The sequence below is a fragment of the Ischnura elegans genome, chromosome 3 (assembly GCF_921293095.1).
Source record: "Ischnura elegans chromosome 3, ioIscEleg1.1, whole genome shotgun sequence".
Lineage (NCBI taxonomy): Eukaryota > Metazoa > Arthropoda > Insecta > Odonata > Coenagrionidae > Ischnura > Ischnura elegans.
This window is the reverse complement of record NC_060248.1, coordinates 108,922,673-108,935,142: the sequence shown is the minus strand read 5'-3', so window position 1 is coordinate 108,935,142 and position 12,470 is coordinate 108,922,673. Positions and strand designations below refer to the sequence as shown.

General features: G+C 40.6%; 1 long non-coding RNA gene across 1 annotated transcript; it reads right to left on the bottom strand.

Moving 5' to 3' along the window:
* Positions 1-206: 206 nt before the first annotated feature.
* Positions 207-6,221, bottom strand: LOC124155314. Its single transcript, XR_006864168.1, has 3 exons — positions 6,136-6,221; positions 5,840-5,936; positions 207-318 (listed from the first exon to the last, which is right to left on the bottom strand). It is a non-coding gene; the product is annotated as an uncharacterized LOC124155314 (long non-coding RNA).
* Positions 6,222-12,470: the final 6,249 nt, after the last annotated feature.

Sequence of the window (12,470 nt, the reverse complement as noted above, 5' to 3'; positions counted from 1 at the left end):
CCAGAAATCAAGGGTGGATCCAGGGTTTTTGGGAGCACAAGGGTTGGATAGGCAAACGGTCTTCTCATATGTGGGATTAAAAACATCATACAACAAGTAATGTACGAAACATACTCTTTATTTTAACATAAAGTAATAAATATGACAATATTAATAAGATAAATGTTAAATAAGGACAGTTTTATTTTACGTTTCCTACTCAAGGTGTCCAGGATTTCATTACTGTCCTGGAAATTATAGTGTCCTCTTATCCTCATCTTAGTCTCCTCTCTTTCGTCTCCAGACTACACAATGGTCAGACCACCGACATCAAGGCACCTAGAAATCAAAGAAGACAGTAAAGGAAGAATTTTGGGTGAGTGCACAAGCTGGATTTGATCCTTATTCATTTATACACTTGATTTGCATGAATTTAAATCTTTTCTTCATGTACGGCATCAATTTAATACCTATTATCAGCATACCTATACCTTTGTTTTTCTCAGATTGTCGGTAATTGGAGTCTAATCGATGACGTAGTTGACTGTCACGAACGGGAGTGATGTTTTTTCCACTTGTACCAATTCGGGAATTTTGACCTTTCTCATTTGGGTTTAGTAGAAAATTTGAATCTATTGTCACTAACCTCTGCTTACTTTCTTATGGCTTTGATAATGGTCTTTTAATTGAAAGCTGCTGGGTTATATCTCGTTACTATCGTAGAATGATACAAAAATGGACAGTTGTCTTCATTAAATTATATGGCCGCAAGAGGAAAGAGCTGCATTGTCACTTTTATTCTTTCATCAGGATGAATTTGATCCTTTTTGTGTACTCGTGCTCTAAGCTGAGCCTCCTATGTTAACGAGAGCAATTTTCATCCGAAATCATACTAGTTTATCGAAAAGAGATTTTCCATAGTTTTATGATTACGTTAAATTTGATCCAGTTCATTTATATTTAATGATATGTTTCAAAACAGTACAGTAATTAAGGTTAATTTACTATGAACGGGTCCATGAAAATCTCTTCTGCACTGCCTACGCGAATGATATCCAAACTCCAGTCAAGTTGGAAAAGGTTACGGGTTACATTTGATTACTGTATTCAATATTATTTTCCCGTAAACTTAATCTGCAAATGTACGACTTAGGTGCTCGCTCTGAATCATATTTATTTGGTCACGTGAATTGCCTGGAGAAAATATTTCCATCTAGTACCACCGATTAGCATCTAGTACCGGTGGCAAGATTCTAAGGCTGGCAATAAATCTATGGCAATGTCATGTTTTGTAGTCTTAGTGCCACTCTTGGGAAGTTCGTAAGAAAACTAATTGTCACTATAGGTTCTTTTTGCTAAAAAAATCACCAATTTTCTGGGATCCCGACCCCCTCGAGTCTTGGTAGGAATGCGTGCCAGAGACATGCTGTCACTCCATTTTTCAATTCTTTCACGTCCGTGGCACATCTGATGTAATTGATATCGTAATATGGAAAAATTTGACCGCCACCATTGGCACTTAGTGACTTAGTATCAGCCTTGGTACAATAGCCATGAGAATTCAGAAACTTGGTTAGCGTAGTCGTCTACACAGTGGCCCGGATAGCCAAAGGTCAATCGGTTAAATCTCGGTCCAGGGTTTTATTCTCGCATGGCAATACGTGTGAGTTTCACTGCCGTTTACGCGGTAGGATTGAAACATTGCTCATATTTATATGTTATCCATAAATAAAAGAGATTTCGTTGGCACCCTTGCCAAATCGTCTATCCCAAGTGATTTATCGTCTCTTTGTTTTGGTGCGAGCCGGAAGATCTCAACCGCCCCCACCACCACTGGGCATAACTATAAAGCCACCCCTCCGCCAGCCGCCTTTGACCTCTGCCGCACTCCCTTTCCATCTACACGTCATCTGCGACCCCGCCCTCGTCTCCTCTCTCGAGATTCCATATAAGTACCTCGGAAGAGAGAGAGAGGGTCCCTGCTGCGTGTGGGACCGCGACCAATGAGCAATATGGTGTTGAGGATTCCTCTTTGGTAGTGTGTGGGGGTGGCGAAGTTAAGGTTTACGTGCGAGGCAGAGAGTTAACGGGTGTTCCGGAACCCTTTAGCGACGCGACTTATGACCCGTGTCCGCCTTCCTCGCCGTCCTAAGACAGACACTCACTCCCACGTTGCACGATTCCCCTCCCAACTCCTTCGTTTATACGCCGCCTCCCTAGCCAAAGAAACGGCCCACGTTTATTCATGGTTTGTCTCCCGATTGAAGGAAAGAGGGAGTGGGACAATGACCCAAGACGCGAGTCTATTTCACGGGTAGGGATAGCAGAATTCTACAAAACAGTCATTTTCTCAGTGGTGAAGTAGTCCTCTTCAGTGACTTCGGTGGCGACTGCGGCGGCAGTGGCGGATACAGATGGGGGCGCAGGGGGCGCGCGACCCCCCTTGCGGGCCCGCCCGAATCGCCAAACATTGAACAACCACAACTTTTTTATACCATGATATGGCATTGTATTTTATGTGTGTAATAAATTCAATTAAAACTTTATTAAGCTCTGCATGTGTGTCTTGAGTTGTTTTAGGTGATATCTAACCTTAGCTTGGTTAAAGATAGAAAATTTAGCGTTTCGACAATTTTCGAATAAGGTTTGAAAAGAAATAAAGAAAGAATCTGTCAATTTTAGAGGGGGTCGATTCTATTTTTATTTATTTATTTTATTCCCAAACCACCGAATACAGCTCATATCGGCCATTTTATACCGGGGTATTTAACAAATTTAACAATTGTACGCACACAAAAAACATGCCCTGAATGGGGAAATCTACCCAGGCGGGACTCGAAGCCGCGACCTCTTGTTTGGCCGGCGAGGACTTTACCCCGCTGCCATCGAGACCGGCAGGGTTAAGTTCTCCGACCTTTTCGCGTCTCGTCGAAGCTGCAGTAATTCATACTGAAGGTAATTTTTGGTGCATAACGGAAGAGCTTACCACGAACCCAGCGGTTGGATTAAGAGATTTGTAGTGGCAGGGTAAGGCGACCAGTCCCTTTACTAGGTATAACCGAGGAGAGGAGGACCAACCCCATGTTATCAGAGCGTATGCGTTTTTGACGTAGTTCTGGAGCTGTGGCCCAGATGGCTCTAAGGCTCACAGCTCCAATCGCGCGGGCTATTTGACTCTCGTCGTAAAGAGCGCTCCACATTCAGTTGACAGTATGGGTTCTTATGGAGATTCGTTTCCCATGTTAATCTCCATAAGGCCGGGAGCGCGGTTCCAAGCCGTCAATTACAGCATGAAAATTAATATTGCGCTCTGCATTAGTTAAAAAATGCATTTTAATGTAGGATGAGTCGCTGCATTCACTGGTACCAATAGTTTTTTGATAAAAATTATAGCAAAAGCTATAAAAAACATTTCCTTAAATTTCCGTTAGAAACGTGTATTTTTTTACTTTATCTTCTTCTCGCAATTGTCGCCTAACCGTTGAGTGTATTGAATTGAATATTCTGCATAAATTTCTTCATACTATTTTCTCCTTTCTCCTCTCTGGTATAACATATATAGGCCACTCGTCATTTTTCACCTAATTGCGATAATCAGGAAATCGCGCCACTTTATAAGTATGTGCTGGTTTTTCACCTTCATTTAGTGTTGAGGATTGTCGAATTGTTGCTCAGAGCTGTTAAAAAATAACTTTAAAATACATTTTTTAAATTTTATCACGGATTTTCTTGAGAAAATTCCCACTGTATTTTCTGGGCGTCAAAGCTTTGCTGCTGTAGGAACTATCGTGCTCGGCCTGAAATTCAATTGCAGAAGTGATAGAAAGTTTTATTGGATATTAACTATTACTTATACCACTTCTTTTTTAAATAGCGCGACCCGGGTTTCGATGAATTGTCATCATCTTCAGGCGCAAATTATTTATTAATTATTAAGTTGCGCCTGAAGGTGATGATAATTCATCGGAATCCGGGTCGCGCTAATTATAAAAGAAGTGATATAAGTAATAGTTAATATCCAAGAAGACTTATAATAGAATATCTCAAAGTTAGTAATGAGTTAGTTAATTTTGAAGTGGTAGAAGTTGATTTTATGAACAGCAACACGTCAGCTTACGGTGCATCCTCGTGGGATATTCCATAAATGCGCTAAATGCGAGAATTCATTTCTCCTCAGGCCTGCTTAGTGATAATGTCGCTGTAGAAGTTGGTAGCGATTTGTCGGTTTATGGAGAAACTACTCCTTAAAATGCTGAAATCAGTTCAAATCAACTCATGAAACAATGTCCTTGCCATCATTTTTAAATAAACTTAATGTAAATAACGCGTTAAAAATGAGAATATTGTTATCAAAACGTCGGATACTCCTATTATTACCATAGCTGTTGGTTTTGTATGATGATTTAGAGTAAGAAGTTAGTTGTACCAACCGAATCCGTGAGATTGTAGGTACGACTTCAGTACTCATGACGCTGTATAAAAAAATGGAGCCACTTCGCTCTTTTTGGGATGCGTGATCGTGCGCTGTGGTAACAGAAATCTTAAAATATTCGCGCTAACAGTGCCGGTTTCTTTGTAAGATGGACGAAATTGAATTCTACCCCGTCTCCTTGCGATGGGGCTACTGAGGTGCTAATTGAAGCAACATTATGCCTCGAATCGTCGTGGAGTATAACTGATGCAATAGTAATTTCCTTTGCTTGAACTTTATAGCCTTGCACAATATTCAGGGAACCACCTTCAGTTGCAATATTTTCTCGCATATTTGGGTGGCTTGATAAATGCAATAAAACTTTTCTGTTACGGTCGCTTCAGTTATTCTCTATGGTGAGGTGTGTTGCGCGGAGCCAAACAGGAATTCGTGGCCACCATTACTCTCTTTGCATGACAATCGAAATGTTCCGTAGAAAGGCTCCCAGGTGTTACGACTCGGAAATGCACTACCAACCCTGGTTGCACCCGACGTGCACCCGCTATCGGGTGGGGGAAGGGGGAGCCGGAATATATTAAGAGATGTTTTGAGCGACGACGCCTCGGTCGTGCTGGCAGCTACGAGAGCTTCCGCGTGGCGACTTGAGTTCTCGTCCAACCTCTGGGGAAGTTGAATGGTGACAACGCAACTCCGTGCATGGAAGGGCGTTATTTGGTGTTCGCCACGTTCCATCTCCATTCACCTTGAACTTTTCAGCGAGCATTTCAATTTAATGCATGGAAATTTAAAAATACATTACTATCATCTATCTTCTATCTATCAACGAGGGTTATTCCAAAAGTAACGTCTGGTTAAGAAAAAAAATCAAAAATATCTGCTTTGTTGCTTTTCCTTAAAAAATCCTGCCATGTGACCATGAATTCTAAGTTTCCCACTTTCCTGGGTTTTATTATTTCCGAGCAATGCCGGGTAGCCTGCTAGAATACTATAAAAAGCCACTTCCAACCACTATCTGACAGACTCAAACAAATTTTTGGGATGAACGAGACGAGATACGACAAAATGTTACAGAATCGACCCCCTCTAAAATCGACTGAACGGTACAATTGTCGAAACTAAATTTTCTGTAGAAAGGATTCTCGGCTTCTCCTCCGGGAAATTGCAGCTGCACGTCTCCCGTCGTTTCGAAGAGCGACTTTTTATTCTTCCTGTAATTTCTTCCAAAGGGAATATTCTGAAACATTCCCCTGAGGATGGAGAGCAAGTCATTCTTCGTAACGTCAGGAGACATGCAGCCAATCACCCGGAGAAGAACGCGAGAATCCTTTCCGCAGCTGACACGCCGGGGAAATCTAAGATCTTATACGACAAAATTTTCTATTTTTAATCAAACTAAGGTTAGATATCAGCGAAAAAAACTATACTTACAGAGCGATTGGCAGACAAAGAACTGGCAGGGTGTCCAGAAGGGCTGCTAGCGTTGGGAACAAGATTGATCCGTTGTTTGCAGATCGAAAGCGAGTTGCTATGATAGAAAAACGCCAATTCATTCATTAGGACAGGCACAGCCAACTATGCGGTCGTTTTGAAGTTTATAGTATTTCGCCCGAACGTTAGTATTGAAATAGTATACTACTATTGATGTAGTATATTACTGTTAATAAAAGTAATGATATTTTTCTTTCACCAATTTAAGTCAAGTTTGACAGCGTATCTACCCTTACAAAGTGCCTTTGGTTCTTTCGTGACTTTTCTTAAGAAGAACCCGTAGATTTTCAGAATATCGGATGGATCGTTACGGGAGATAGATTGGTCAACCTTCAGTATAGATATGCCAGATTGAAGTCCGAAAATTTCTTCTCTTGAAGTTAGCCAAGGAAGATGCTAGGCAGTTACGGTGCGCTTACTATCCTTTTCAATTAGGCGAATATTTCTATGCTGAACCTTCTCTTGTGATAGGAGTGTTGGATAATCGGCATATTTTCAGCACATCTCAGTGCTTGTTAAAGCAAATATTTTGAGCATTTTCCGGGCGTGATACTTTAAGGAATTATCGAACACAAATTGACATTTTATACGCCCATGATCACGATTTCGGAGTTGAGAGTCATTTAGTAATTTACAGCCTCCCTGTAATACGCGAAAAAAGCGTTATTTACTTATCTTAGGCTAGAACTAGTCCATTATTCTCTTTCATTTTGTTGAAATGACACATTGCAATATTTCCACTTATAGATTTATTTTACACTACGCGTTTCGTCGTTACAGCGACATTTTCAAGTGTCTCGTCACCCAAACCCCATTCTCCATCTTACTCCCACCCTCCCCTCAAGCACCATGATATATAAGGAAAATATTTAAGACTTTTTTCACACTTGAAAATGTCGCTGTAACGACGAAACGCGTAGTGTAAAATAAATCTATAAGTGGAAATATTGCAATGTGTCATTTCAACAATATTACGAACTTCCACCACATCGTGCCTAACATCATACAAGATACTCTTTCATTTTGATTTTTTCCTTTTCAAGTCCAAAATACTTCATGACAGTCTGAAAATCTACATGAAAACGTTTCATTCATAGTGTAAGACCTTCATTTCCCGTTGCCTCAGTGCGCCATTCATGTTTTTCGTCCGTCAAAAACTTGAAATGCATGCAACGATTCGGCTTAACATTAATTAACAAGGTATAAATATGCATTGTTTTCACCGCTAGGTTCGCACAAGAGAGATCCCTCCCTTTCATCGACTCGTATTCATTCATCGCCGTCTCTTTGAGTTTTGCGTGGGCTTCGTTGCATTCCTGTGTCCAAAAATTGTCAACGCCATAGTCCGTTCGATGGGCTCATTGACTTAAGCCACCCACTGTATTCATCTCGGTCGTTACACTCGTCACCTCTCTCGGCTGTGTTTTAACTCCCTCCTTTTTCTCCTTCCTCATTCTAAGGCTGGGAGTGATTTCAACTCTGTACTCCGCTCCTTCTTCGCCGAACCATACCCGCCCACTATCCTCGACTCCTCCCTCGGCATTAACAACTCGAGTTTTCTTTCCTTTATTGCCCTCCGATATTTGAAGTTTTGACGGAGTTAAAAGTCTTGAGGAGGCAATTCGAGGCGAAAATGTCGGTAAGCCGTTCTTCGAACCTCCTTCGGTAAGGGGGAAAGGCAATGAAGGAGTCCTATAAGTGGGTAGGTAGTTAAATTTGTGTTTTTTGGACACGTGGGCAACTCTGCTGAAAGTTCGTTGCACTTCATGAATTTAAGGATGGCAGTGGCGTAGCCAGGAATTTCTTTCGGGGGAGGGGGGGTCCAAAACCATGGGGAAAAATATGCATTTCGAAGATAGGGTACAAAGTAATGCTTTTTAAACTAATTTTAACACTTTTAATGATCGGAAAAACTTCATTTTTTTAAAGAAACATTTTTTAAATTCATGATTTTTCAATATTACCTTTTCTTTTATGAAGGAAAATAATTGTGTTTTTATATTCGGGGAGGAGGAGGGGTCCAGGGCCCCCACCCCCCCTGGCTACGCCACTGAAGGATGGGATCAATTACCGCAGCTCGAAATCACAATTTTAATTATGCAACTCCATCGATTGTAGATAAAAATAGATGAACAACTCTTAATTTTTTAGTTGTTGCTTTATTGGGATATGTAGGACGTTATCACACATCCAGTTCATTGTTTAATTGCTCGCTGGAAATCGAGGCAGGTGGCCCACCTGCCTGGACCTGATGTGGGGATGCATAACGTCCACGATGACACCCACAAATTCCCTCGTCTCAGTCCGTGCAAGGACAAATGGTAAATTAACTTCTTTGACTCCTCGACTCCTTCCTTGGTATCAACACGAACTCCGAGTTTTTTCCCTTTATTGTCCTCAGATATTTGCAGTTTTGAAGGAGTTCAACGTTTTGAGGATGCCGTTTGAGGCGAAAGTGTTGGTAAGCCGTTCGTCGAACCTCCTTTGGTGTGGTGGAAAGGCAATTGAGGGGTCCAAAGTGGGTAGGTAGTTAAATTTGTGTTTTTTGGACACGTGGACAGCTCTGCTAAAAGTTCCTTGCACTTTCGTACTTAAGAATGGGGTCATTAGCCGCAGCTAAAAAACGCAATTTTATTCATGCATTTCATCGAGGGAAAAACTAGGGGGAAAGTGCGCAATAACAAATATCTAATAACATTTATATATTTTTAATCTCTTGTTATCCAATCATTTTTTTCTTAGTGATGGCTCTCTTATAAAATTTATCTTAAGTCGTAGTGATGGAGAGGCGACTTTGCAGTTTCGAAATTATTTAGTACATATATACCAGAATTATCTATTAGTTTAATGCTTGTTATTTGACAAAACATCGATTAAATATTCTCTTTGCCGCTGATCTGCAGTGCATAAAATGGGATGCGGAAAGACTGATGACTAAGCTGGAAGTAAACAATAAGTTCCCCTCCAATTTGTCCGTTGCCCCGTAACACACACACACGTCTGCTTTCATCTGCGAATCGCAGTTTATTCTTGATGCCAGAGCCGTCGAACATTTTTACATTTTTTCGGTAACTGCTCTGCTTTTTAACTTAGCACCAGTGGCGTAGCCAGGGGAGCCGGGAGGTCCGGACCACCCCCCCAAATTTAAAAACACAAGCATTTTCCTTCACAAAAGAAAACAAAACATTGAAAATTCATGAATTAAAAAAAATATTTCTTTAACAAATGAAGTTTTTTCGATTATGAAAAGTGTTACAATTAGTTTAAAACCCATTACTTAGTACCCCATTTTTCAAAAATTTCCCCCCCCCCCCCTGGTTTTGGACCCCCCCGAACGAAATTCCTGGCTACGTCACTGCCTAGCACAGTCCTCTGGTTCTCCTCGGTGCAGGCTGTCTTGAAGAAGTTGTTGCAATAGGTTTGAGTTTTCCGACAGCCGTGAAATACAAATTTTCCACTTGTCCACTGTTCAAAATTGTCCACTCTCTTTAAGAAATTGTTGCAATGGGCTTTAGTTTCGTGGCACCCATGAAAAACAGATTTTCGCATGGTCGATGAGCTGCCACGTGGAACGTAACTTGCCTTGTAAAATCTGACAAAGAGGCGGTCCACCACTTTATTGTTATTACGGTTTCGTCCCCGTCGTTTTCCATACATATTTTTCCGTGAATTTATTCCCTCGGAGCGTGGGTCAGGTACGTTGAAAGTGCCCACTTCGGCGGCGTTTTTTTTTCGTGAGAAGTGTAGGCTTGTGGGAGGGAGGCGTCTCCGAGACGGAGGAGGTAAATAAACGGGCGTGTCGTTTGTCGCACCTCATTGCTCGTACGTGTGTATACAAGGCTTCAAGAAACGGCATTGAACTCAGCTAATGCGAAAAATTTGCATGCCCAAACATCCCTGCCGTTTTGGCGTTGTTCCTTTTTGGAGGCCCTTGTTATGATGACCGATTAACATTTGCACTCGAGAGGGTTTTAAAATTTAAAAAGAAAGTGAAGATGGAAATGTCCTGAGCCTAAAGGGTTCTCCGAGTTGAACGACCCACTCAAAAAATTCGTACTTTGGGCTTTTATTTGTGATTCGAATTTCATTGTTAGCGTAAAGGAACGGAGAGATTTTCTTTCCCGTGAATTTTCACGTGATTCTTTTCTTTGACGCTGATCTGCTGTATAACCGAAGGAAAGTCTTAGCATTTAAGCTCCAAAGTTCACTATAAATGGATTTTTGGATTATAGCAATAACCATTGAGGACTTTGACGAATGTGATTTTGTTATATCATTGCGTGATACAGGGTAAACGGATTATCAGTGGGTACCTTGCGTTTACCTACAAAAATAATTGACGCCGTAGTTATTTTTAATTTCTTTGGGAGCTTGAGCTCGCTATCCATGGAGACCAATTATAATTGTATGCTACTGTTACTTCTCTCGAACCGAGAAGTGGGTGGGAATGCCTTTATCTAGCGTAATCTTTTGCATAGTTTTTTTCGCGTCTTCCCTTCTTGAATTTTTTTCTTCGAAGGTGTTCGATAATTCAGACTTGATAATTCAGAATTCAAATCTATAATTGGACTACATACTTTTCTGCCGATTGTAAGAGACTTAAAAAGCAGCGCACTTCTTCCATCCTCTGAAATTAAATTATGGAGAACTTATGTTTTAAGTCATGATGTGCTGATTATTCACCATAGCAATCAGCAGTGCCTTCCTGTAATAATTAACCCATAATGACTATCTGCTATACATTTTTAGTCTTTGTTAATTGGGCTGTTCGAAGAAAAATTTCAACCATCGGAATCCATTTATAATCATACTTATAGGGAAATTGCATTTGTTGTCGTTTATAGCAAGGACGTTAATTTTAATAACAATTGTAATAACGGAATTCAGCCAGTTTACGGTTCATATCATAACTAGAAACATTAGCTCGCTGAAAATATGAGCTAATTCCATCGTTAGAAATATCAATATGCTCTCCTTTCACCATGTTGATTCAATGAATAAAATTTTTTGATGCTGAGTATCAACCGTCGTCGTGTCAGTTGAAGTTTCGTACTTTGAATTATTAGATTATTTTTCACGAGCTCATGGCTAGATTTCAAAAGCGGCGATTTTCGACTTTACAGGTGTTCTCTGCCGTAAATTGCCGTTTGATGGATCGTCATACTTGAAATCGGTGGCAGGGGATATCTCTTGGGAGTAGCTGATGCACGCACACTCTGCTCGCGCCAATTTTAGCCGTGATCATCTGGTAATTTTGCATTCGCCCGCTCTTCGCGAGTCTATTCGCGGAGTCGCATTAATTTGGAGTGTCATTGCACTTCAAAATGAGGTCCTTGTGCCCATGGATTTGCGCCAGGACGTGCGCTTTACCAGCACTCAGCCTTCAGCTGCGAGGGAGACGATTTTTTAAACCCGCTTATCGATCGCACGCCACTCCCATTCATGTTCCCTAGACAGTTAAAAGCGGGATCGCCATACCCAGGTGGATAAGTCCCATCTGTAACCGAGTTTTTATTTTTGGTCGCTGGCGGGGTTGACAATCTTGAAATTTATCGAGCTGCTGAGTACGTGAGGTATTCTTGGTTTACACGATATATTTTTGGTTTTCAAATTTTTATTTTAACCCTAAAGACTTAGCCTTGCATGTGATGGTAACTCTGTGCTCTTCAACGTGTAGCCTGGTTTAAAACCATACGGTAAAATTCAGAGAGCTCCATTTGATTCGGATCCTTCCTCCATACAGAGCATGGACATATTAAACTTTTTCTCCGGTTTCCAAGCATGATTTTATCGCAAACGATTGATACTAATCCCATTTTTATGTTTGAAATTAATTTTGGATTACCATGGCATATGTGTTGTGTAAAGCAATCACATTAAAAATTTTAAGTTTTGAAAAAATGCTATCATGCTTATAATTATTAATGTTACCTTTGAATGATCTCTTTCTGAGCGATTGTCCCCAGCATAAAAATATAAATTATAAATATAATATCTTATGACATCTTTTGTTTATTATACTTGATTATTTCATTGATATATTTGTGCACCATTCGGATGGAAAATTATGTATAGGTATTCCTATATGATTATAAATGTGCAGTCATTGTGAATTTAAATCAAAATTGAAGTGGTGAGGTATCACTCACCGATGAATAATTGTAGCACAAGGTGTGACAACTTATATTTCATACGTCAAATGGCCGTAACTAGTACAAAGAATATACTTAAGCTCCCATATTGCGTAATTGGCGATTGGTACTTGCAAGTTTCACGAGAAATGGCCGTAAGGAAAACTTCATTGCTCTCCCGCAAGTCATGTTTCAACAGTGAATTACTCTGACAGCGAAACGAGGCCGTGTGTATGTTGTGTGAAGTATTCGCCGGCTCCGAAGCACGCTTTTTTTTTACTGGGTGACGTGGCTTAATGCCACTCTGTGTGACTCGTGATTTACGGAGATAATCGTTAATATTTTCACCCTGTCATGCTCTTGAATGTGACGAAAGTGTTCCTCTCGGGCACATCAGTTATTGGGCCATTAAATTGATGCATGTACCTCTCGAGTTAATA